At 37.2% G+C, this 27,556-nt stretch overlaps 1 protein-coding gene across 4 annotated transcripts in view; it reads right to left on the bottom strand.

Moving 5' to 3' along the window:
• LOC100032166 (cAMP-specific 3',5'-cyclic phosphodiesterase 4D) overlaps window positions 1-27,556 on the bottom strand; it is a 1,134,105-nt gene that overhangs the window by 245,605 nt on the left and 860,944 nt on the right. The gene's annotated exons all lie outside the window — the stretch shown is intronic.

Below are 27,556 nucleotides of genomic sequence, written 5' to 3'. Positions count from 1 at the left end.
AAAGGAATAATAAAGTGGAGGAATTCCATGTGAACTGGAACAACCTCCAGGAAGTGATGCAGAGCGAAAGGAGCAGAACCAGGAAAACATTATACACAGAGACTGATACATTGTGGTACAATCGAAGGTGATGGACTTCTCCATAAGTATCAATGCAATTTCCCTGAACAATCTGCAGGGATCTAAAAAAAAAAAATACTACCCACAAGCAGAGGATAAACTGTGGGAGTAAAAACACCGCTGAAAAGCAACTGCTCGACCACAGGGTTGGAGGAGATAAGACTGAGGAGAGACTCTAAATGAACACTATAATGCAAACTCCAACAACAGGGAAATGGGTTCGAGTCAAGAACACATGTGATAACCAGTGGAATCATGCGTCGGCTATGGGAGAGGGAAAGGCGGGGGGGGGGGGGGGGGGGGGGGAGGGGAGGAAAAGAAAACGATCTTTGTTTCCAGTGAATAATGTATGAAAACGACCAAATAAAATAATATTAAAATTAAAAAAAAAAAAAAAGTCAAGCCATTCCCCAATTGATAAATGGGAAATGGACATGAATAGACACATTTTCAGTTAAAGAAATCAAAACTATTAATAAGCACATGAAAAAGTGTTCTAAATCTCTTATAATCAGAGAGATGCAAATCAAAACAACTCTGAGGTATTACCTCACACCTAGCAGATTGGCTAACATGGCAGCAATGGAAAGTAATGAATGCTGGAGGGGATGTGGCAAAGTTGAGACATTAATGCATTGCTAGTGGAGTTGTGAATTAATCCAACCATTCTGGAGGGCAATTTGGAACTATGCCCAAAGGATGATAAAAGACTGTCTGCCCTTTGATCCAGTCAGAGCACTGCTGGGTTTGTACTCCAAAGAGATAATAAGGAAAAAGTCATGTACAAGAATATTCATAGCTGCGCTCTTTGTGGTGGTAAAAAATTGGAAAATGAGGGGATGCCCTTCAATTGGGGAATGGCTGAACAAATTGTGATATATGTTGGGGATGGAATACTATTGTGCTCAAAGGAATAATAAAGTGGAGGAATTCCATGGGGACTGGAACAACCTCTGGGAATTGATGCAGAGTGGAAGGAGCAGAACCAGGAGAACATTGTACACAGAGACTGATACACTGTGGTACAACTGAATGTAATGGACTTCTCCATTAGTGGCAATGCAGTGATCCTGAACAACCTGGAGGGATCTATGAGAAAGAACACTATCCACATTCAGAGGAAAAACTGTGGGAGTAGAAACACAGAAGAAAAACAACTGCTTGAGTACATGGGTCGAGGGGATATTGCTGGGGATGTAGACTCTAAATCAACATCTTAGTGCAAACACCAACAACATGGAAATAGGTTTTGATCAAGGAAACATGTAATACCCAATGAAATTGCACATTGGCTGCGGGAACGGTGGGTGGAGGGGAGGGAGGGAAATAATGTAAGTATTGTAACCAAGGAATAATGTTCTAAAACTGACTAAATAAATTAATTCAAATAAAAAAATTGGAAGCAATAAAAAAAAAAAAACCTCAGAGTCCCAGTCTCTAGACGTGGTTCTCAATCCACTGAGATAGCAAGCTGCCCCCTAATAATTAGTTTTGATGGATGTATTTAATGATTGTTTCTTATCCTGTAAGGGAAGATATTTTAGTAGTTATTTCAACTCATTTGAGTCCTTTGATTTTGAAACTTACACAGCTATGTAGTCATTGCTAGCTAATACCAACAAAGATAATGGTACTAGTATGACAAGTGTTTAAAAGCTGTCTGATGAGTGAGACTCCAAAGAATATACCAATGTTACCTGTTTAACATGGGGTTAAACCCAAGGAGAGGTGCTTCTGATACAGAAAAGAGGGATTTTTTTCCTTAATTAGAGTCCTTAGCTAACAAGCTCCAATGACTTATTTTAAGAAAAAGATTTTGGGTTTGGGATTGAATTAAGATTCAATTTGGGATTGGGTTAAGAAGGAGGAAATAATGGGTTCTGATGTCTTTTCAGTATCCCAATCACAGTGGGGCATCAGTGTTGGGCCAGTACTGACCTGGAGACAAGGATCCCTTGCTTTGTCTTTGTTACTAGGTGGGGCGGAATCAGAACTTATTAAAAGAGTCATGACTCCTAACAAAAAATAGGACTTCTCTACTCTGCTGAGTCAGGCTTACAGGAGGTATGGTGACCTCAATAAATGAACCACTGAATCTCTCATAAAGGAGGAAAAACAATCATGCTCAAGGTTCCTGCTACTTTTTTTTTTCTCTTTCAGCTGGAAACCAAAAAACTGAACAGACAACTGAAAGGAGGCCCTCCAGAAGCAGCAGGAGACAAATCCAAGAGAAACATCTTGTACGGAGAATTCCATTTTCATGGCGATGCTATTGTTTCATTCTTCAAAAAGGGAAGGCCCTTCGTCACCTCAAAAAACAAGTTTCCAAGAAAAGGATCTGAAAATAGAAGTTTATAATCTAGTTCTTTTCCTAAAGTTCAAGTAAAGAAGGACTTTTACCAAATTCCTTTTATAACATAAAGTTCAAGTAACCAAAATGGCAAACAGACTTTGTCTAGACTGCTACTGATGCCAAGTCAGAAACAAACATATTAAATGTAGAAAAAGGATTTGGTTAAAGGAAGATCTACTGGACAAAGGATGCTTATGAACTGAAAGAACTAGTTACTTGGCTAATAATGCTATTACAAAACCACAAGTATTGTAAATTCCATTAAGTCAGAGAGGTATAATAATTTACTATATTAAATGGGATAGCTGTGTGGTGTAGTGAATAGAGCACCAGTCCTGGAGTCAGGAAGATCTGAGTTCAAATCTAACTTCTAACACTTTACTAGCTCTGTAACCCTGGGCAAGTCACCTAATCTCTGTTTCCCTCAGTTTCTTCATCTGTAAAATGAGGATATTAATAGCCCCTACCTCCCAAGGTTGTTGTGAAGATCAAATGGAATAATAATTTTAAAGCACTTACCATAGTGCCTAGAATATAAGTGCTATATAAATGGTAACAATTATAATTTTTTTTTACTATATTGGATAGTCTTTTCTTATTCTCTACTTCAATTTCATCCTCTGAGAAATGGGACAGATAATATCTACCATAATATCCATTTACAGGAATGCAATTATGACAAGAGGGCTTTAAAAACATCAACAACAAAAACATCTGAAGAGTTTCAAAGGGAAATGCAATGTAAATAATAATATCATTTAATATCCCACAATGCCTAAGAAATTTAAGCACTCTCATCAACATCCTCTATGAGGCTTAAGTACTCAAAAGATGACAGAATTTCCATAAGAACATAGATTTAAAGATAGAAAGGACCTCACAGGTAATTTTACAGATGAGGCAAGTCAAGACCAAAACAGATTATATTCCTAGTCCAAGGACATATAGGCATAACAAATGGTTGAACAAGAATTTGAACCACTGCCCCCAGACACCAAATCTGTGAACTTTTACTAACTACACCAAAAGCTAAGGAAAGACAAGTTCCTCTAAAAGATTAGGAACTGAATTCAAAGGGAACACTTTTTTTTTTTTAACCCTTAACTTCTGTTTTAGAATCAAATCTATGTCTTGGTTCCAAGGCAGAAGAGTGGTAAAAGCTGGTAAAAACAATGGGGGTTATGTGACTTGCTCAGGGTCACATAGCTAGTGTCTGAGGCCAGATTTGAGCCCAGGATTTCCTGTCTCTGGACATGGCTCTCAATCCACTGAGCCACCCAGCTACCCCTAAAAGGGAACATTTTTTGGCAAAGGCACAGAATTAGTAATGAGACCAAGGCAGGAATATTCTGGGAAATGTTTAAAAATCAGCTCTCCCCAACACAGGACATACTTTCAACATTAGTCTACATCAAGGTTAGTTTTCTCCACCACTTCCTTAAGTCTACACAATCAATAAACCAGTTACTCAAGTCCTGATTTCTAGTGTTAGTTGATTTCCAAGTTATAAATACTGACACAGAAAATAAAAATTAGTTATCCACAGCAGAGAGAGAGCTGGCTACCCCTTACTCCTAGATCTAGATGATTTTATTATCCAGCTCCACATGCTTTCCTCCTGTGCTAGTTGCAAACTGAAGGTACAGCACAGTACAGTAAAAAAGAGAATTGGCAAATAACCTGTGTTCAAATATGAATTCTGAAGCCTGTGAGACATGGACAAGTCATTTGTGTTTCCTGGACAAAAATTTCTTCTTCCATAAAATGATGGGACAGTGGGGGAATTGACAGCCTCTGGTATATAATATTTTTCTACCTCTATAATCTTAAGTTATTGGATTGTTATAAAACAATGGTGCAGTGGATAGAGTGTTGGGCTTAGAGTCAGAACACCTGAATTCAAATCCAGACTCATATTTGAATTACCGGTAGTTTTCTTGGGCAAGGCACTTAAACCCAGTTGCCTCAGTTTCCTCTGCTGGTTGATGGCTCAGTGTATAAAAGTCCAGATCCTAGAGATGTGCGATCCTAGGATCAAATCTGGCCTCAGACACTACCTAGCTGTGTGGCCCTGAGCAAATCACTTAATCCCCATTGCCTAACCTTTACCACTCTTCTGCCTTTGAATTAATATAGAGTATTGATTCAAAGATAGAACATAAGGGTCTAAAATGAAGGAAATGGCAAGCCACTTTAGTGTCTTGGCCAAGAAAACCTCAACTGGATTCACAAAAATGCAAGAAAACCCCAACTGGGCTCACTAAAAATAGCTCAACAACAAAAATAATTTGAACATTAAATTTGGTAACCTTTAAAATTTTCCAGTTAATTTCATATAATGACTCTAGTGATTTAATTTTAAAATGAAGATGATCTGAAGTAAACATAGTACAAGAAACTGTGGAGTAACAACAAATAACAATAGCAAGAAATGACATTTATGCATATCAAAGTAGGGCAATGATTAGAATTCAAGACATGGATTCAAGATGGTTGAAGTTCAAATCATCTCAGACACTTAATGGCTGAGGGACTTTGGGCCAGCCACTTAGCCTCTGTCTGTCTTGGTTGTCTCTTCTGTAAAGGGAGGATAATTAATAATAGCTTCTCCCTTCCATTGTTGTTGCAGGGCTCAAATGCAATCCTTGTAAAGTTCTGAAAACTTTAAAGTGATATGAAAATGTCAGCTATTTTAAAAATTATTTTACTTAAAAGTATGAATAAGAGTTAAATAATATCATTCCAATTTTACACATGAGTAAAATAGAGGATTGAGTAGCTTGCCCAGGGTCAGAGATGAGAATCTAACTAATTACTTCCATTACAAATCAGTTCACTTTCCACTGTAACATAATAATCACTGATCTTAGAGACTTTGGAGAAGTTTGTTGGAAGAAAAAAATATGCATAAATATAACAAGTCCAAAATCTTCTTCTTTTTTTTAAATTTTATTAGTCAATTTAGAGCATTATTCCTTGGTTACAATACTTACATTATTTCCCTCCCTCCCCTCCACCCACCGTTCCCGCAGCCAACATGCAATTTCATTGGGTATTACATGTTTCCTTGATCAAAACCTATTTCCATGTTGTTGGTGTTTGCACTAAGATGTTGATTTAGAGTCTACATCCCCAGTCATATCCCCTTCAACCCATGTAATCAAGCAGTTGATTTTCTTCTGTGTTTCTACTCCCACAGTTTTTCCTCTGAATGTGGATAGTGTTCTTTCTCATAGATCCCTCCAGGTTGTTCAGGATCACTGCATTGCTGCTAGTAGATAAGTCTATTACATTTGATTGTGCTACAATGTATCAGTCTCTGTGTACAATGTTTTCCTGGTTCTGCTCCTTTCGCTCTGCATCACTTCGTGGAGGTTGTTCCAGTCTCCATGGAACTCCTCCACTTTATTATTCCTTTGAGCACAATAGTATTCCATCCCCAACAGATACCACAATTTGTTCAGCCACTCCCAGGGTTTGTCATTATTAAAATGAAGGAAGAAAGGAGGACTAGAAACAAAGGAATCCCTAACTATGAATTCTGGATACTCTTCCCCCCATTTTCTACAGGATCTGCAAAGAACCATCTTCAAAGTCTTCTGGCTGCCCATGTCTACACTCCCCATCTATAAAACCTACTATGTAGCTACCTAATCTACCTAGTCCTTACAAATAACCTTTGGATAAGTTTATAGTTAATCAGAGTAGCAGCTTTGAAGCCTTGGTGAGTTCACTCGCTTTGGTCTGGGTCCAAGATGGCTTCAGGCCTGGGTCCAAGATGGCTTCAGGCCTTTCCCACAGATAGGTTTACTGGCTTGTGGGCAGTTCTCTTCACAGACATCAGGAAACATGCTCAGGGCGCAGGACAACATTTGGATGACAGAATTAGAGACAGAGCTGATAAGATCTCACACCAAGATACAAGAACAGCAGGAATGGTAGCTCCGGCTCCAACAGGAACAGGCAGGCAAACTCCCACTTGGCTCAGACAAGAATAAGCCACAGGAAATTACCTCTCCAAGCTCTCCCAAGGACAGGAACCAATGGCCCTCAACTGTCCCAGTGTGTCTCTCTTATATTTTCCCCACACTTTAGAATAAGGTCTTTACAGTTCCCTGACATGCAGCACGTCCTCTTTACAAACTCATGCGTCTGCTCTCTGTTTGCAAAGCTTTTCTTTCCTTTTCCTCATTGCATTGTCAAATATTTAATAACTTCCTACTATGTGTTAGGTTCCATGCTGAGGATACAAAGAAAGACAAAACAAACAAACAAACAAAAAACAGACTACATTCTCAAGGAGCTCATAATCTAATGGAAGAGACAACTTTCAAACAATTATGTACAAGTGATAAATACAGAAGTCTAACTCCTTCCCCTACACCTGTGTTCAACACTCTGAGCCTGGCACAACTTTGCCCACAAGGTACTCCCTAAGCATCCAGATGCCCTGGAGGCTTAGCAGTGAGAGAGGGGTCTTGGTATTCCTTCTTGCTTCCCCTTAAATCTGAGTGTTCTTGAATTCTCGCTTTTGGGGTGTACCTTTTAAATTGAGTCCATCAGGAGGGTTCCTTGGCTCTGTCTTGATGTTAGGTTTGATTTTCAGTCCTCTAGGAGCATTTAGGTTGTAATTGGTAAGGAAGGGTTTTCAGAGGTCTGAACTTTTGCAGCCTCTAAGCTTCCATCTTGACTCTGCCTCAGATGAGCAGCTTTGAAAAGGGCTAGGCAAGCCCTGACACTTGAGGTGCTTGTTCTCCTTGAATACCTATGCACTCCAGTTGGGCGATAGTACCCCATTCAAGGAGTAGCAAAGAGACTAGTGTCACTCAGTCAGCGTACATGGAAAGGAATATGGTATAAGAAGACTGAAGGCGGGGCAGCAGCTGGGTTGCTTAGTAGATTGAGAGCCAGGCCTAGAGATGGGAGGTCCTAGGTTCAAATCTGACCTCAGACACTTCCCAGCTGTGTGACCCTGGGCAAGTCACTTAACCCCCATTGCCTAGCCCTTACCACTCTTCTGCCTTGGAGCCAATACACAGTATTGATTCCAAGAGAGAAGGTAAGGGTTAAAAAAAAAAAAAGAAGATTGAAAGGGTAGGAAGTAGTCACGTTTTCATTAGTTTTTACTCCAACTGAAAATATCTTTCTTTCTCTTTTCTGTATTTGTAACAACAACAAAAACTATTGAAATTCAGGGCCCTTAAACCTTACATTCTTTACTTTCTTGGGAAAATGTCCTCAGTTTTTGGATTTAAGATATAGTCCTTAAATATCATTTTTGCTGAGCTTTATTTTAAAGACTCTGCAGATATATAGATAACTTCTATTATTTCACTCTCTTCCTTGAATCCTAGAATGTCTCTTTTGTTAATTCCATCTCCAGGAATATTTCTGGTCCAATTCATTTTTTAAAAATTAATAAATATATTCTAATTCATTAACTGAATACTGCTTCCTTTTTTATAAATTACCAAGCTTTTTTAAAGAAAAGCAAACTGGTGGGATAGACTCAATTGCTTAATTAACTTTCCTAGGTTAGCAGTGACTCCTCTATTTAATATTCTCTGTAAAACTTTTATAGTGTCACTTGTTTCTATTGAGTGTCATTAAAAGGCTATATCCATCCTTTGTTATTTCTATATTAGTTCCACATGGGTTTTCTTTAACTGGGGTACACCTGTATAGCATAAAAGCAGCAAAAAGGTCAAGATATTATGATAAAATTCCTATTCAAAACCAGAAACACATCTTCTATCATTTTAGCAGCTTTAAGCCTGTTACTATTATGTTATTATGATAATGCAAAGAACAGTTCACACAGGGGAAAAAAAGATAGTTGAAAATAGCTGTCAATGTCTAAAACTGAAAATACTAATTAAATGAACTTTTCTTTCTTTTTCTGGTGGCATTATGAATGACAGATGGAGTCAAAATTTTGACAAGGCTAGAAAAATCCAAGACTATAAGTCAAGCAGAATACAGATTTCACACAACTGAAGTTGTTAACCTTTCTAGACAGAAGTCATGAACTACCTTATAATCTCTTTATAAGAAGGAAAAAAATTATACAACATCTTTTTCCTCCCTGGGGAGTCTCATAGGCATGCTCTCGGCTCAGTTAAGAGCATCTGGATTTTCTTTTTTCCACATTTAGAATAAAGAGTAAAAGGGGTATGGGGGAGAAGTAACATAACCCCAAACACTTCAGCACCACAAATTTATATTTAGATGACTATTTAATGACTATTCAAGATGAAAATATAGTTTTTAATTCATATTCTAAAAAAGATAAATTATTTTGATATATATTGGTCCAGCTTAAATGAATATTAGTGACTTCACAAAAGCCATTCTCCCTATGTTAGCCTCAGTTTCTCTATCTGTAAAATGAAGGGTAGGACAAGATGATCTTAGCATATTTCAATGAGCTAGTCCTAGCTTGGGCTTCATTCCATCTAGGCATCCACAGTGCCATGAGGGCCTGGCCAGAGTGGATATTTTGCCATAAACCCTGTTGTTGTCTACTTCTCCCCACCATGATCAGGGACCCTCCGCCTAGCCCACCAATTCCAAATGGGAAAGGAAACGCTGGGAAAATAATCCACTCAGCTTTGAGATTCACTCTGGAGTAAAGGAGGGGTTAAATGATTATGGATCCCATCTAGCAGGTTCTCCAAGGCCTAGGCTGTGTTCCAAGCAATATAATCAATTAAATGTAATTCACAAGAGCATCTGGACAACTTCCTCCATGACCCAGCACAACTTTGAAGAGTACAAGTTTCCCTTTTCCATGTCTCATGTAATATTTGTCATCAGTGATGGATAACAAAGGTACCACTGGTGATAATTTTTACAGCTGTCTAGAGACTTCATACCTCAGTGCTCTATTTGTATCACCTCCATAAAAGGTTTCTTTTATGTACACTAGATCTATCAAAACTATTCTTTTTTTTTTTTAATTTTATTTAAATAGTCAATTTAGAACATTATTCCTTGGTTACAAGAATCATATTCTTTCCCTCTCCTCTCCCACCCTTTCCCATAGCCAATGTACAATTCCACTGGGTTTTACATGTGTCCTTGATCAAAACCTATTTCCATATTGTTGATGTTTGCACTAGGGTGATCATTTAGAGCAGGGGTCCCCAAACTATGGCCTGCAGGCCACACGTAGCCCCCTCAGGCCATGTATCCGGCCCCCACCACAATTCCGGAAGGGGCACCTCTTTCATTGGTGTTCAGTGAGAGGAGCACAGGATGTGGCGATGCCACAAAGCCTGGTCTCACTCACATACAGCACTACTTCCGGTGACATCATCCTTTGGGTGGCGCCTTGTTCTGAGAGTAACTGAAAGAGAACGAGGCACCTCACAGAGGATTATGGCTGCATGATGGAAGACATCAGCATGGTGAGCAGCGATCTGGGGGAGGGGATTCCACACTGTATATACTGCTGCCCGGTATAGTGGTGGCAGTGATGGGCCTGTGCAAGGTGTGACAGGCCCATCCCAGCCAGCGCTGCAGCCTCCACTATCCCACACAGTGCTATACAGATTTCATACATATACAGTTCATAGTTATTTTTATAGTCTGGCGCTCCATCGGTCTGAGGGACAGTGAACTGGCCCCTGGTGTAAAAAGTTTGGGGATCCCTGGTTTAGAGTCTACATCCCCAATTATATCCCCATCAACCCATGTGATCAAGCAGTTGTTTTTCTTCTGTGTTTCTACTCCCACAGTTCTTTCTCTGGATGTGGATAGTGTTCTTTCTTGTAGATCCCTGCAGATTGTTCAGGATCACTGCATTGCCACTAATGGAGAAGTCCATCACCTTCGATTGCACCATAGTATCTCAGTCTCTGTGTACAATGTTTTCCTGGTTCTGCTCCTTTCGCTCTGCATCACTTCCTGGAGGTTGTTACAGTCTCCATGGAATTCCTCCACTTTATTATTCCTTTTAGCACAATAGTATTCCATCACCAACATATACCACAATTTGCTCAGCCATTCCCCAATTGAAGGGCATCCCCTCATTTTCCAATTTTTTGCCATCACAAAGAGCGCAGCTATGAATATTCTTGTACACGTCTTTTTCCTTATTATCTCTTTGAGGTACAAACCCAGCAGTGCTATGGCTGGATCAAAGGACAGACAGTCTTTTAGTGCCCTTTGGGTATCTTAACTGTTCTTCAATCCTTAACCTCAGTGCCATTTTTACTTATTTATGGAATATATCAGGGGCTAAGATATTAAGAGTCCAAAGGTGGTTCCATTGTCACTGATGGATAAAAGTGTTTAATGATTTTGTGGATCTTTTCCATTTTTCATCTTTTGGTTGGCCTTCTTCCTGGGTCATCCTTAAATTCTCTTGAGATGATCTGGTTTAATTTAATTTGGCAAAATTTCTATACTCATTTTTTCATCCAGTACGTCTCAGTCTTTTACTTAGAGATACTGCTAAAATTTTTTACCATCCACTTTGGCAAGATTTTTATACATTTTATAAATATAAATATTTTAAGCTTGTATTTCTCTTGGCTGCCACAGATCTCCACTTGGCAATAAAGTCAAGGGTTTGCTGGCAGAGATGTTTTCTGGGCTTTTTTGGCCTCATTATAGCAAGAGATTTATATTAACTTAATTTTCTTAGGAAAGTTGATAGTCTCTGGAACTGTGTATAGCTTATTCAGAAAGGAATCATTAATAACCAATAATTTCTTTCCATTTAGAAAGCAATCCATTTTTTTGTGGTTATTTGGCATTCACAATGTCTAGTACCTCCTGACTCTCTTCTTAAATTTAAGATTTTTTTATAGTCTACAAGCCTTTCATTTTGCTTGATTCTTACTCCTGAACCATATTTAAAATGCATTTTTATCTACCCTCCTTTATGTTTTGAAATTACCAAACATTGAAATATTTTCATTTGAAGCATCTTTTTGCATTTTTTGTAGAATGTTTATACCTCCTCATGGTTTCACAATAGAGGATGGTGGTACAAGGATCACAATCACTTTCTTTTTGCTTTTTAAAAAAATTATTATTCGTTTTGGAATACAAGATGACCAGGTAGTTCATATAGTGATGTTTGGTTGTTTTGGGCTATACAATAAAGCCAACTCCAAAATTCATTTTATTCATGTTACCAAGGAGAACCTGAGTTCCTTCCATTTAGCAGCAACTCAAGGACATAGAATAGCTATCTTTAATTATTTGAGAGATTGTCACAAGGTGGAAAATGCAATGGACTTGGAGTCAGAGGTCCTTGGTTCAAATTCCACTTTGCTATTTTGTGACTTTAGGAAAGTTACCTAATCTCTGTGGGACTCCTTACCTCCTCTACAGAATAAGGAGGGGTTGAACTTGATAGCTAATATTGTATGAATAAGGAAGAAACCTGTGGGTTTGTTTTGTTTTGTTTTGTTTTGTTGAAGGGAGGCAGGAGGAGGAAATAGGAAAAAATGAAATGAAATCACAAAGATGAAGATTTAAGGAAATGTCACAAATAACTCCTTACAATTCAACTTTTCCAAAAGTGGAATGGGCTGCCTTGGAAGGTGATGGGGGTCGTCCTCACAGGAAGGCTCAAGCAGTGGATACAAGATCACTAGTCAAAGACATTTTAGTGAGGACTTGGACTTGGCATGGGGGGCAATTGGGTTGTACTAGGAGACAGCTGAAGTCCTTTTCAACTTTAAAACTCTGTGACTCTATATGCATATGCATACATTTAATGAAGGCAAAATTATTTAATCTTGCCTTTCAAAAAGAGTATCATTATGGCTAGAGTTTAGTGTCTCCAGCAGAAGGGTCACAAAGGGTTCTCCACAGGGGCACTAATTTCACACAATTTTAGTGGCCAAAGAGAAGCTAAAGCCTATAGATAAAGAATAACAAAAAGGAAGGAAAGCCCAAGAGTCCTGAGAAATGTCTGAAAGTACACTGTGTATTCTAGGGACAAATTCCTAGACTATTTAAGTGGATTATGTTTATTAAGCTCCTATTATAGTGTACATGACACTGGAGAGTCAAAATAAAAAGAAAATTGAAAGAAATTTTTTCAACATTCCTTGCCTAAATTGTTCTAGGGTCAGAGAGAGACGAACAACATTTACAGAGAAAAGCAAATACAAGACAATTCAAGGAGAAAGAGAATATTAATCATTAAGGAAATCATAAGAACAGGAAGTTCTAGATGTCTGTCCTTGATTTTCTCAAAGAGGGAAGCAAGATCCCATGTTGAAAGCAAAGATTTGGAGGATACTATGGCTTAAGATGGGTAGAGGTTTCAAATGAGGGTGAGGAATATGATATGGAGCCAATCAAATTAGCACAAAAGGTTCATGTGTAGAGTGAGGGTCCAAGCAATATCAGCTAACATTAACTGGAATAGAACTCATTGGTATGGCTCTGTGACACCCTGCAGTGGTGTTCAGCAGTACACAAATAGGGCAGAGAAGGCAGAGACAATGCGAGCATATAAGGGATGAAGTTTGGCAATGTGTAGTTGGTTGCTTGACCTTCATACCCAAAGAGGTCCAAAATGACATCATGAGTGATGTCTTTTGACTCATCCATAAAGTAGATTTAAGTGAGGCAGACTTGCTTCACTCTCTTTTCCAGAGTCATCAAAGCCCAGTGGCAAGACAAGAGTCAAGATAACTGGTGATGGCCCAGAATGCAATGGATGATCTTGGCTCCTTCAATATCTAACCAAGATCTACGTACTTCACAGTGTCTCTTTCTGTCACCTTCAAGGCAGCTGGAGCAAATCATTTTCATCAGCCCCATCTGCTGTGGGAAGTCTTCACATTCCTGGAATGGACACCTCCTAACTGATGAGCTGAGCATTTCAAACACCCACTGTCCTCATAATGTGAATAAACAACTATGTATGTCTGTGAAATGGGAAGAGATATTTTTTTCACACTTGGAAACAAAACCCAAAGTGAGCAGATTAAGAGAATTGTGTCCCAATAAGAGACTTGCCAGTTATCCTTAACCTGGTCTAGCCAGACTTCTGAGATAGCTTACCAGAGTGTGGCCACCTCACATGCTACAGCTTCTTGGAGCCACGGGTCAGAGCTGAGCAGCAGGTGGACACCAAAGGGTGATGAGCAGCCCTGGAAAAGGCTCAGCAAGTCCCCAAACCAGAGGTACTAGTCTATCCTTGAACATTCCATACACCCTGGTAAGGCAAGGGAGTAAGAGATGTCAAGGATAGAGTTGAACTACTTAACTATGGAATAGGACTGTGAAGGGACAAAAGTAAAGCTTTTTTGCCTAAATGATCCTCAAGGTACTTGGTATTCTGAGCAAGGATAGTTTTGGATTCTTGTTAGGTTTAAAGTTATTTTATCCTCCTCAATTCATCCAAAGGTGTGCCCATACCTGCAAACAAGTACTAGTGTCCACCAAATACTTGCTAATTGTCTAAATAAAACTAATCACAAAACTCCTTCCTCTCTTCCACTCCAAGTCCAATAGCATCGATCAGTGAGGAGCAAACAATGGAGAAGATAAGATGTGCTTTGCAAATAGGTAAAATTCGAATCTTAGAACTCCTTCATCTCATAACCCTTTTCATAGACAAAGCAAGAATGCTACTAAATGCTTAGCTTCAATTTAGAAATAAGCTTTTCAAGCATTTCAAACATCCAGTGTCCTCATAAGGTGAGTAAACAGCCATGCATGTCTATGAAATGGGAAGAAATAGATCTAGTACAAATGATTGTTTTTCAACACTTGGAAACAAAAGCCAAAGTGAGCAGAAGATTAAGAGAATTGAATCTCAATAATGAAAATTGGGAAGAAGCTTTCATTTGCCTTTGTAACGGTCTGCTAACAATATTGAAAATATCATCAAGTCCAGAAATATTTGTGCACAAGGGGGGAAAAGTGTACATTTTATCATTAACAGGTTTATTGTTATTTTAGAAAGGTTTACTATTTAAGAGTTACTTTGGAGGGTAGTTAGGTGGCTATGGAGAGCTAGGCCTAGAGATGGGAGGTCCTGGGATCAAATTTGTTCTCAGATACTTCCTACCTGTGTGACCCTGGGCAGGTCATTTAACCATGTTGTCTTGCCCTACTTTCTCTTCTGGCTTGGAACTAATACTAAGGTAAGAGTTTAACTAAAAAAAAATCATTTGGGGAACTTTAGAGTATAAATTAGAAGGCCTCAATTCTGGCAAATTGATTCATCTTCAATACCAATCATACACAGAAAGTTTAAATGTGAAAGGAAAATTATAATAATAATTTAGTTTGATTTAGCTAAATACAAAAGAAAAAAATTTACATCTCCAGGCAAGTGAACTTCAATGAAGCATGTCAGTCAGCAAATAAAGATTTATGAAGCACCTACTATGTGCCAGACACTGTGCTAATCTATTATAGTTGGGAGAGGAGGGAGCCACCTTAAGGAATTTTAGTTCTAGAATCCTATTCCTTATCAAAGAATCTTTCCTGACCTTACTAGAAAATGGAATCATTGACTAAACTATAAGAACATTTCCCTCTTCTCTACAATGGATCTATTCTACATTGCTATGTTGTGCATTTGTTTGTCTCCAAGGGAGGGAATTAACAGGAATCAATCCCATAAAGATGATGGCTCTGGACTTAATGAACGCATTCTACTTCTGACCCACAGTCAGGAAAGTCCCTGAAACCCAATAACAACTAGAGGAAAGGTGACCTAAAGCCTGCTAGACAGAAAACCAGAAACAGAGATGCAACAACTGGGTAGGACTCTATCCTTTATTCAGATGTGAGAGAAACCATGAAGAACATCATAAAGCTGATTGCCTTTTTATGTCTGAAATAGCTTAAAGGTCATGTCCAGTAGTGGCTTGTTGCTGTAATTTAGTTTCCACATCTGTTAAATTCCTCTTATACTTAGTAATTGTATGGAATTGAAAGAGTGCCACGTTAATAAAATGCCTTATTTTTAAATCCTATCTCGATCTTTTATCAACTCTTTGACCTCAGCCTGATTATTTAACCTTTATGAGTTACAGCCTCCTCATCTGTCCATAGGAATCAAGTCACAGAATGATTCCATTTCCTTCTTGCAGAATTGGAAGGAAACTAAGAGATCATTTTGTCTACCACCTGTTGTTGTTCATCCTCCATTTTCTAAGAGGACCAGTGACATCACTAGTGATGTCTTGACTTGCACATGAATTGGATTTAAGTGAGGCAGAGTTGCACAAGTCATTCATTTCACTCTCTCTTCCAGTCATCAAAATCCAATGGCAAGACAAAAGTCAGGACGGGTGATGACTGGGAGGCAGTGGATGATGTTGGCATCTTCCATATCTGACCTAGACATCTTCCAAAGCATCTGCTTCAACTGCCTTAATGGTTACCGGAACAAATTGTTCTTATCTGTGCATTCCAATATAAGAAGTCTTCCCATGTTGGGGTAGATATTCCCCTAACTCACTGACAGGTAGGAGGCCTTAGTCTAGTTTAGCCCACAAACCTAGACGGTTTTTACCTGAGGGTTGGCCAATGTGCATGGCACATCCAAGTATGAATCCCATGTCCAAGATACCAAACAAGCTGACATGTGGTCCTCTTCCCAAAGTCCTCTAGTGACTAGAATGCTGTCTTTCCTCATCCTGAAACCCTCTAGCTTTGGTAGAAAACTTGGAATCATGATGAAAAAGGCTATCCAATGCATAGAAGAAACAGATGGAGTCTGAATTCTTCACTTTATTTTCTCCATGAATTTTTCTCTAGTGTAAATAAAAGGTATCTTGTTTCACAACATGACATATAGGGAAATATGTATTATACAGTAACAAATGTATGACCTATCTCATACTACTTGCCTTCTTGGGGAAGAGGGAGAGAGAGAACATGGATTGCAAAATGGCTGAAAAAAATATTTAAAATTATGTCAGCATGTAATCCAGAATTTTTTAAAAGCTTATTTCTTTTTTAATAGTTCAGATAGAAAGTGATAAAATAGAAAACATGTTGAAATTTGGAATTAGAGGATTTGTGTTTCAATTCTAACTCTGCTACTTGCCAATTGTGTGACACTAGACAAGTGACTTATACTGTTGTGTTCAAGTTCCATGTGCTATTCAATGAAGACACTAGGTTAGATGATTGATGAAAACTTTTCTAACTAGAAATCCATGATGCAAATATAGACCTTCTGATTTTAAGTCCTGTGCTTCGACACAGTTATAGTAATATAAATTTTATCAAGTAGTTATTTTTTTAAAGTATGATATTTTAAAAATTAACTTTGATATGAAGAATATGCTGAGCAAGCTTTTGGCACTAAAGTCAACAAGTAAATTATCTCTAAAAACCAAGACCTTTTAAAGAAATGGAAAAAAAAACAATCTGGAATCCAAGTCACCGGATTCAAATACCAACTCAGATATTTGTTTCCTAGTGACCTTGGGAGAATCATTTAGCCTCCCTGGGTCTGAGTTTCCTAATTGATGAAATGAGGAGATTGGACTATGGCCTCTGGGGTGCTTTCCATCTCTAGGTATACAACCTTATGATCCTATATATGGGGAGCAAAGAGAAGTTACATCAAACAAGGCTAAAAATAGACAGGTCTGCACCTGCATAATGGACATATCCCATGATTCCAAAATATCAGAATTGTTCTTAAAATATCCATCGTTTTGTTTAGAAGGAGATGAAATGCAACAATGACATCCTAGAGCACACTGGTGGCTTTATTAGTAGGAAGAAGTCACCACAAATGGCGGAGAATTCGAATTTTTCCAGGTCCACTGAGGCATGAGAATCATAGGAGCAGTCCAAAGTGAGAGTGGCTCAGAATTCCATCCTAAACTATGGTCCTTACTGACATGATTAGCTCCATATTGGAATGACCCAGGGGACTTAAGCTCGCTCAGAAAACAGTTAATGTGAAAAATATCTAGGGGCAACGGTGGACTACAAGTTTAATACGAGCCGTTGTGGCAAGCAATAAAAAAGGGGAACCTAGATGAACTAATAAATGTATAGCGTTCCAGACTGGGATGCTGTTAGTACTTGTATACTATACCCTGGTGAGGTCACACCTAGACCATTGTTTTCAAGTTCTTATTGCCACATTTTGGTACTATTATTGACAAACTAGAGTGTATCCAAAGGAAGGAAGTTGGTGAGTAAAGAAAGGAACTCAGAACCAAGCCAGACAAAGAAGCCTAAAGAAACTGTGACTGTTTAATCTGAAGATTAAAGACTTAGAGAGGCTTTGACTATGCTGACATTTGTTTTACTACGTTTCAAAAGACTGATAAAGGTACAATGACAAAAGATTTCACCTCAACTTAAGGAAAAATTTCCTAACAATGAGATCAAAAGTATTTAGAATTAAAAGGGATCTTTGACACTCTCTTTTCCTACTCATTCATTCTACAGTAGAGGAAACTAAAGTCAGATATTTCCTAAATAAAAGAACTGGAATTAAAAAAAAAAACAAATCCTCTGTCTACAAATTTGATACTGGTTTTCTGAACTTTCTAAGAATGAGATGAATCACCATAGTAGGTAATAAGTTCACCATCATTAGAAGTCTTCAAGTCTAAGGGGACTGGATGACTTTTTGATCTTCAGCTATTTTTCAATTGTGTCCAACTCCTCATGAACCCTTTTGTGGTTTTCTTGGCAGAGATATTGGAGTACTTTGTCATTTCCTTCTCTAGTTCATTTTACAGATGAGGAAACTGAGGGCAACAGGGTTAAGTGACTTACCCAGGGTCACAGAGATAGTAAGTGTGTCTTAAGCCAGACTTGAACTCAGGAAGAGCAGTCTTTTTTGGCTTCAGGTCTAATACTCTATCCTTTCTACCACCTAGAGGAATATTTTAAGTTAATCAACTAATAGGTATTAAGGGTCCACAATGAGCTAGGAACTGAGGATAGGGACATGACTTGATGACTTTATTTTCATAAATATTTTTATTATTTATTATATGACTTTATTCATGCTGACCTTCAGGCTTTATAAAACTAATTCTATAAATTTATACCTATTAGGAAATAGGCATAAACAAATTTGATATTTGATGTTTTCCCTCAGAACATTTCCTAGAACCCCCACCATCAAGATTTAATGCAAGGTTCTTTCTGTGGTGGCAAAGAACTAGAAATTGAAGAGATGTCCATCAGCTGGGGAATGGCTGAACAAGTTGTGGTATATGCTCATAATGGAATACTATTGTATTGTATGGCATGAAATCAAGCAATGGAAAAACAAACAAACAAACAAACAGATTGCATACCAAATCAAATGTTTTCCAAGAGTGAGACGTTTCAGACCCCCAATAATTTTACCAAAGGAACGGAGAATGGAGAATGCCTTCTAATCAAATATTTTTTTTTCTTTCTACTGCAAGTGCTTTTCATGCTTTAAAGGATTCTACTCTCTAGGAGGAAGAGAAAGATTTTTTATTCTCATTTTACAGAGGGGAAAATGAAAAAAGTTAAGTGACTTATCTCAGCCAATTTTGGTAGAGTTGGATCTACAATCTAAATTTTCTTACCTCTCTCGTTTCATCAAAAAAAAAAGGGGGAAAAAAACCACATCAATTCTCTCACATATATGTGATTAATCCTCTGGTTAATCATCAACCCTAACTATTCTGAGCTTAATTCTTTAGAAGTCACATGATAGGGGAAAAGCTGGCACCATCAAGACAGCAGTCCTTACATGTCAGCAGATATTTTCCAATTAGATTAGCTAAGACTTTTTTTTTAGCTCCCATCTCTGTCTCTGGCCACTTTGTAATTGATAATTAGTGAATAGTAAGACACAATAATAGGATAATGGCAATGAAGGAAGTAGTACTGGAGAGGGCATTAGAGGTTATCCCATCCAATCCTCTCACTTTATTGATGAGGAAACCAACTCCCCAAATGACTTGCCCATGGTTGCACGTAGAGTAACATGGAAGCCCACTTTCTCTCTTAGCTTCAATTTCTCCCTGTCTACTGATTGCTTCCCTACCCCCTACAAATATATCCAGGTCTTCCTCTTAACAAAACCCTTTCTAGATCTATCTAACCCACTCATTATCATCCTATCTCTCTCCTCCCTTTCATAGCTAAATGTCTTGAGAAAGCTAATTAATGCTTCTATTTCCTTTCTTTTTATTCTTTTCTTTTTTTTTAAACCCTCACCTTCCCTTTTGGAATCAATACTATGTATTGGTTCCAAGGCAGAAGAGTGGTAAGGGCTAGGCAATGGGGGTTAAGTGACTTGCCCAGGAAGTGTCTGAGGTCAGATTTGAACCTAGGACCTCCCATCTGGCTTTCAATCTACTGAGCTACCCAGCTGCCCCCCTTTTTACTCTTTTCTTAACTCCTGGCTTTCTGGTTTCCAACTTCATCATTCAACTGAAACTTCTCTTTCCTAAATTATCACCAAATCTACTGGCTTTTTTGACCTCTCTGCAGCCTTTGTTGTTCACCCTCCTTTCCTTAAGATTCTTTTCTCTCTAGATTTTTGTGATACTCCTCTCTTTTTGTTCTCCTATCTAATGTCTCCTTCTCAGTGTCTTTTGCTGAATCTTCATCCAGGTTAGGCAGCTTTCTACAGTTCTCCCCAAAGATACTGTTCCAATGCCTCTTCTTTTCTCCCTCTATATTGCTTTCATTGATCATTTCATTAGCTCGGAAGATCTTATCAGCTCAAATATGTATCATCTCTGATGATTCTTAGATCTTTTTGTCCAACCATAACCTCTCTTTTAACTTCTACTCTTGCAACACCAAGTGTCTGTTAATCATTTCAAATTGCATCATTTATCATCTTAAATTAAACTTATCTTAAAAGTGAACTTCATATTTTTCCCTCTAAGTCTTTTCCTTTTCTTAATTTTCCTATTCCAGTGGTGAGCAACACCATTTTTCTCAGTCACCAAGGCGCACAAAGTAGGCATAATACTCCACTTCTAATTCTCTTTTCCCTACCATTCCTAATCAGTTGCCAAGTCCTGCTATTTCTACCTTTGTATCATCCCTTAAATTCACCCCTTTCCTCAGATTGTCCTTACCCAAGGAGAGACCCTCATTACTTCATGCCTGGACTACTGAAAAAGTCTGCGTGTTGGTCTCCCTACCCCAAGTCTCTCTCATTCCGTAAATTGTTCATTTATCTGGTAAACTCATTCTAAAGCTCTTGTGTGAGCACGATATCCCTCGAAATTCCAGTGGTTCTCTATTATGGCCATGGTCAAACTTAAAATTATCTGCTTTTAAAATCTTTCAAAATTTGAAGGAAGGCCTCTTCCTCCTTTTTGAGTTTTCTCATAACTTACTTTGTTCATACTTCCTTGTAACTGTCTGTAAAAATCTCCTGACTATGGGCATTTTCACTGGCTGCTCCCCATGTCTGGAACTCTTTGCCCCCACACCTCTGTCTCCTGACTTCTCTGGCTCAAAAATTAAGAAGATTATGAATTTCTGGATCAATTTATAGTAGTAATAGGAAAGAAACACTGTTCCAAAAGTAGCATTCATGGAAGACAAAACCAAAAGCTAGTCTAATTAGATTATTAACAATTTTATAATTCTCTTAGAATAACTTTCTGCCAATTCTGAGTTTTGGATAAGAATCTTGGTTGTTTATAACCTATTTAAAAGTTGGCTACATTGAACCGGATGGTGTCTGGTCTCTTATTCCTTAAGAAAAGTACTTTTCTGAAGGAATTATGACTGAACCCCTATCATAAATTCACCTTTGTTCAGTCATTTTGCAGTTCCTGAACCAAGTTCCTTACTTAACCCAATCATTCGCACTTTACCAACAGCTCTGGAACAAGCCATTTCATATTTTAATAATTTCAGCTTAGGGATCAATTTTGCTAGATCACCTAATAGTACTTGGATAATTTCAAGGTAAACAAAATAAGAAATGGTTCTTTTTTTTTTTTTAAAGAATCCATGGACTGGTGGTAGATTGAGAAGGAAATACTTTTCAAATGAAGAAATACTTTTCAAAGCTAAAGGGCATAAAAAGCTCTATGAGCTATTAAGTCAACTTATAGAGAAAGTCCTGCTGCTTAAATCTCTTGCATAATTTCTTATTTGCCTTATAATGACTATCTCTATTTATTTTTAACTACTGAAAGTACTCTTGGGTACCTTGTATTTGCACACACACACACACACACAGTCCATATTGTCTGAGTGAAATTCAACAGCAGCAATCTCATAGAACTGTAGGAGTCATTTTCAAAAGTATTTGGAAAGTCACTAAAAGGAAAAAAAAAAGCCACATCAAATTCTATAATTTCCATTACCTAGTATGTTAAGAATTCTAAGAAATCACTTAGGGACCATTCTGTTGTTTAACTGTCTTAGTTTCTATAAAATGTTTGCTATTATTTATAAGAGATTAAAATTGTTCTCTCAATTTCAGGCCCTTAATGTACTCCTACTAACAATTAAAACTGTTTCCTCTGACATAATTTTTGTTATTTCTAATACAATTGTGTTGTTCCTTGGAAATAAGTATTCAACTTCCTGTGTAATATACTGCAGCGATATGAACTTTTCTTTTTGTTTAAAACAAAAGGACTTATAATTAACAGGATTCTTCTCATGAAATACCTGTTAGATGCTGAAAATCATTCACAAACCTGCTTCACTATTTTATATTATAAGCAGCCATTTTACATTTAAAATAAAATTATAAAAATTATAATTAAAATAAAACTGAAAATGAGAATTAGCTATTTCTAAATGATTTGGGTAAAATATTAATAAACACAATAGTATCTTCCTTTATTAGCACATTGTGTAACAGAACTTGACAGCATTATGAAGACCAGTCCTAAAACTTTTGTAGAGTAGAGAAATAGTAAACTTAACGTGAATTAAATACCTCACAACAAGCTTTAAGTGGATCTCTGCTAAAGTTTTGATGGAAGAGCTAAATTATAGGGTTTTGTGGAAAAATTGTTTCTGAGAACTGGAGTAGATTATAATGGAGAATGTTATTTTTTTGCACATAGTCAAGTGTGATCTCTCCATTCCTAGATTTATATCTCCAACTGAGAATTTGGCAATAAGAATTTTAAGTTTCCATTTCTTAATTGCTCAATTAATTATCAGGGACATGAGGTGGTAAATGAAACAGGTTATACTCTCTCAGAAGCCATGGAACTACTGCAAAACCACAAGTCCAAATGTGAATCTACAGATAAACAAATATTGTATAATTAGAATCTGCTCCTCAGGACTCTCTCCCAGAATTCCATGTTCCTTCTCACTTTAGGTGCTAAGGTAGGGAGGATATAAGTTTTGTGTAGCCCCGCCTCTCTCTCTCTTTTCCCCAGATTTCAGCTGCAGAAAGGGGCCAAGGCAGGAGAACTTACTTACATGAGTTTATTTTTTTGTTAGATAATTAGGTTTGAACTTCTATTTCTTTTCATTTTCTTTCTACTCCAAGTGATAATTAATAAACTTTATAAATATAGTACTTAGAGTTATTGGATATTAATTTAAGTCTTACAACAATTTTTTTAGATGGAGTATACTTTAAAATTAATAAAATACATATTCATTTGAAGGCATTGCTGAGTCCATAGTAGCTATAAATCATCAAATATTTTCTCATGAACTAATTCAAGTCAACAAGCAAGACAACAAGCATTAATATTCAGTGCTTATTATGTACCAGATAGTGTGCCAAGTACCAGAAAGAGGGGCACTGCCTATCTTCAAGGAGCTTACATTGTAATGGGAGAGGATGACACATAAAAAGAAGATGCATTAGAAGAAAAGCCCAAAGAACTGAAAGTGGAGCCTATAGAGGAATGAAGATAAAGCTGTCCTAGTTGCTCTTAAAATGTAGGCTTGGGGAAGAATCAGTTAATCAGAGGAAGAGGTCACCAGGGCAGAGTATCCTTAAAGTGTGGGAAATCCAGGGTTGGAATGAACTCCCAGGGCAAAGAGGCCTTTGTAAAAATATAGCTAGGTCTCAATTAATGCAAATAATGAAGCCAACCAAGGAAGTGCTCACATTATTTGAATTTACACTGCATATTTCCACTGGACACAAACCAATGACTATCTTTTACATAAATATAACTTCAAATAATAGAGTCCAAATACGTGTCACCATTTCACTGGGTCATAGTCATACTTATCTGTCTTTGCTCTTATATGGATATTCTCTAAGTGTAGTTGTTGTTTATGATTTAAGAGGTTAACAGATAACTGCATTCTAGTCCAACTTCTGACTCTGGAGAAAATCATATTCTTTTCCTTTAACCAAAATCATTTAAAAAGTTTAATTAAATAAATTGATCATGTAAAAAGTTAATCACTGCTGTTATCAGTTTCCTCACAAATAAAAAGAAAATGAAATGAGATATAGTAGATGAGAAGGTTAACCGTACAGTATTTATTATCTCTACTCCTAATCATATTTTTCTTCCTCCTTTTCCTCCTCTATATATTACAAACAGAGACCATTAACTCTCTCTCATTTCTGTGTGTGTGTGTGTGTGTGTGTGTGTGTGTGTGTGTGTGTGTATTCTTTTAAACCCTTATTTTCTATCCTAGTGACAACTCTAGCATTAAATGACTTGCCCAGGGTTAAACAGCTAGGATGTGACTAAGGTCAAATTTGAACTCAGGTCCTCAAACTCCAGACCTGCCTGATACTCTCTCCATTGGGTCACTTAGCTGTTCCTATATTTATAAAATGGTAATTAATGTCATTTTTGCTCCAGAATATCGTCAGAAATTATTTATGATGTACTGGGGAAAATATTTAAAATACTCTCATCTTTTTTTCTACTGAATTAATTATAATCAAACCTGATAATTATTTATGTATTTGTAAAAATATTCAGATGTCTTTAATAAATACTACAGCTTATCTACTTCCAATCTCTCATAGGTACATATGTTTAAATTTTCATTATTTAATAATTCATTCTATTAATCTCTCTCGAGTGCCTATTACAGTCAACTGCTTATGGGAAATATTAGTAAGAATAACATTGATCTAGGATTTTATATGTGGAAGGCTCTTTCACACACATTTGTTTTTTCATTCATTCTCACAACTACTTGAGGTAGCTTACATAAAAGGAAAATGAGGGTCTGATAAGATTAGGTGACTCTCTCAAATTTAATATTTCCTTTTGCCAGACTAGACCTGTGGACAGAAGGAGCTCCTAGTTATGAGATCCTCTACCAAAACAGATCTTCTGCTATACAATTTACAACCCCAGAGATTTGTCTGGGAGCACCAAGAGTGACTTGCCCAGGGTCACACCGTCAATATGTGTTATACACAAGACTTGAACACAAATTACTTACTCCAAGCCCAACTCTATCTCCTCCTGTAGCCATTTCTGGACATTAGAGTCCTCTCTAAACTGTGATGGCTCCAACTAAACAGATTCTCCAAATGCAATGTAACCAGGACAGACTAATGGTTCCTGGACCAGCATCTGAACTCTAAGACCAACCACAGTGCTATTTTAGTTTGTCTGCAGAAATATCATCTATAACAAAGGACTGTCCTATTCCAAACAAGCAATGGACCAAAACAGTCACAACAGAAGCAGCATTAATGCAAATGGAGTGAACAAAAACACCAAAAATAACAAGAATTGTTGTTCATATGAAACGTTAAAGTTCTTAAGTCATGAAACCATAATACAGCAATGTACATACCTGACTACGTGTAACATATTAATATGCACACAATTACCCTTTTCACATGTCTATGCATATGCACATATATGTATACGCCTGTGTATGTTATATAATTATTGGCATATTGCCCATGTTTTTGCCTCTTTATATCTCTAATGCTTAGCATAATAAACATTTTTACTGTTTGCTGATTAAATGAATGACTGACATCTATCTTGCCTATATGAAGAGTGAAGGAGGATTATGAGCTGAAGAAGCTAAAGATATAACATAATCTATAAACTATAAGCAACAACTAGCTGTTTACCAAGGTGTGCCTGTCAAACCTTAGAGGTGCTCATTGTGAATTACACATTTTCAGTATCTGAAGGATATTTATTAAAAAGGAAAGTATAAATCAGTCCTGCTACTGTGGAAATTTTCGTGTGTGTGTGTGTGTGTGTGTGTGTGTGTGTTCGTGTCCATATTAACAGCAGTAATAGCAGTGTTCACATAATGAAGGCCATGCCCATAGTAGATATTCAATGAATATTTGTTGAATGGAACTAAATTTAATGCCTTATATAAATGAGAAGCAGCATGGAAAATGTTTTGCAAACCAAAAGGCACTATACACATTTTAGAAATTATCATTATAATTATTCTACTGTTGTGTTATTGCTGCTCTGACAAACTCCTACTAAGAGCAATTTTCTTTTTGTCATTATTAATAGATTCATTCCTTTGGAATATTTTGCCTTGTAAGAGATATGGGTCAGAAATGATGGATCTAACATGAAGAAATGAAAGAAAATGAAATACAAAAACAGAAAGACAAACAGACAAGAATAAAAATTAAAAAAATATGGGGACACAGGCATAGCTATGAACATTTGTTACCTGCATTGGTACCACAATCGGCCCTCCAGATCTATTCCTGCCAATATTCCATAGGGCAGTGGACAGACCATTTAATTAGGAGCCAGAATCCATGTAACTCTGAACCAGTTACAATACTTCTTTAAACTTCAGTTTCCCTGTCTATAATGTAAGGATAATAATTTCTGCTTTGCCTCTTTGAGTGTTCCTGCCAAGATAAAATGAATTTCTGTATACAGAAGCACTTGAATAGCATAACGTGAGATACAGAAGTGGAGAATCATTATTGGTATTTGTTTCTCCCTCCCAGTAGAATGCTTATATTATTCAAGTGAAAAACACTCAAAATTTGTCTTTGTACTGGTCTACTAAATGTAATAAGTAGAACTTGAAAATAGCAAGGCAATGTGGAACAGAGTTTCAAAAGATCACTGGCCTAGCAGTCATATTTGGTGCCAGACATAAAGAAGGAATCTTGAACTTTAGACCACCAGGATGCCTGAGCTTCAGGTAAATGTCTGAGAATAAAAGTGCCAGAGCAATTGTAAAATGATGAAAAGGAAAAACCCAAGGGAGATGATGAAGACACAGGAAAGCACAAAACAGAGTGAATATTTTAGTTGAAATGTGCCATTCAAAACCCATAGTAAACCGATACTCATTATTTATAACAGAATAAATATATATCCCTAAATATTTCCAGTGCAATAGATTACAAGAATACTTAGATTTGCATTGGATTCCTCAGGAAGCTCGTGAGAATATGCATGCTATGGAAGATTCTGCATATTAATTTTAGTATTTAGTTCATTCCAAATTTGGATGAGTTGCATGTCATCATTACTAAACCATCTCATAGGACATTACGAAATTCCATCTTGATTTGAGAATGATAACAAACAGACTTTCATGTTTCATAGGAATTAATTTTAAGGCAATATGGAGGCAGTGTCACATAATGGTTAGAGAGCTAGCCATGAAGCCTGGATCCCCAAATCAAATCCATCCTCTGACATGCACAGGATACATGACCCAGGACAAGTCACTTAAATTCTCAATACTCTAGGTACCAATTTAAGATTATCATTAGCAGAGCAGTTACCAGCCTGCATTAATGGAGGGAATTGCCTCACCTGGGAGTTCCCTGTACCAATGAAATATTAAGTCCATTTCCTATCCTTTTTTAAATGTCAAATTATCCTTAAAACATTCAGAATATTTCTTCCGTGGATATAATTTGGAATAATCATTTTTTAAAATGTCATTTTGGGATAATAGTGATTTTTAAATCTGAGAGTGTGTCGAGGAAGACTTTCTCCCATGAAAAGCAAGGGAAGTAGCCCTAGAATGGGGTAGCTATGCATATTACAAAAAATGTGAAACAAAGTGGGTGGGGGAAGTAATAATTCCCAAACTAAAAATAAACTCACTTCTTACATGTAAGTGGTACTTAGTCTTAGTTGGATTGAGCTGAGCATTATTGGGTTTTAGATTATGATTTGTATGGCACTGATCCCAGAAACTGAATTTGAGGTGACTTGGAGTAAGAAAAAAATA

The sequence above is a fragment of the Monodelphis domestica genome, chromosome 3 (assembly GCF_027887165.1).
Source record: "Monodelphis domestica isolate mMonDom1 chromosome 3, mMonDom1.pri, whole genome shotgun sequence".
Taxonomy (NCBI): domain Eukaryota; kingdom Metazoa; phylum Chordata; class Mammalia; order Didelphimorphia; family Didelphidae; genus Monodelphis; species Monodelphis domestica.
Note: the sequence above shows the minus strand (reverse complement) of the source record. Positions and strands in the feature narration are given on the sequence as shown.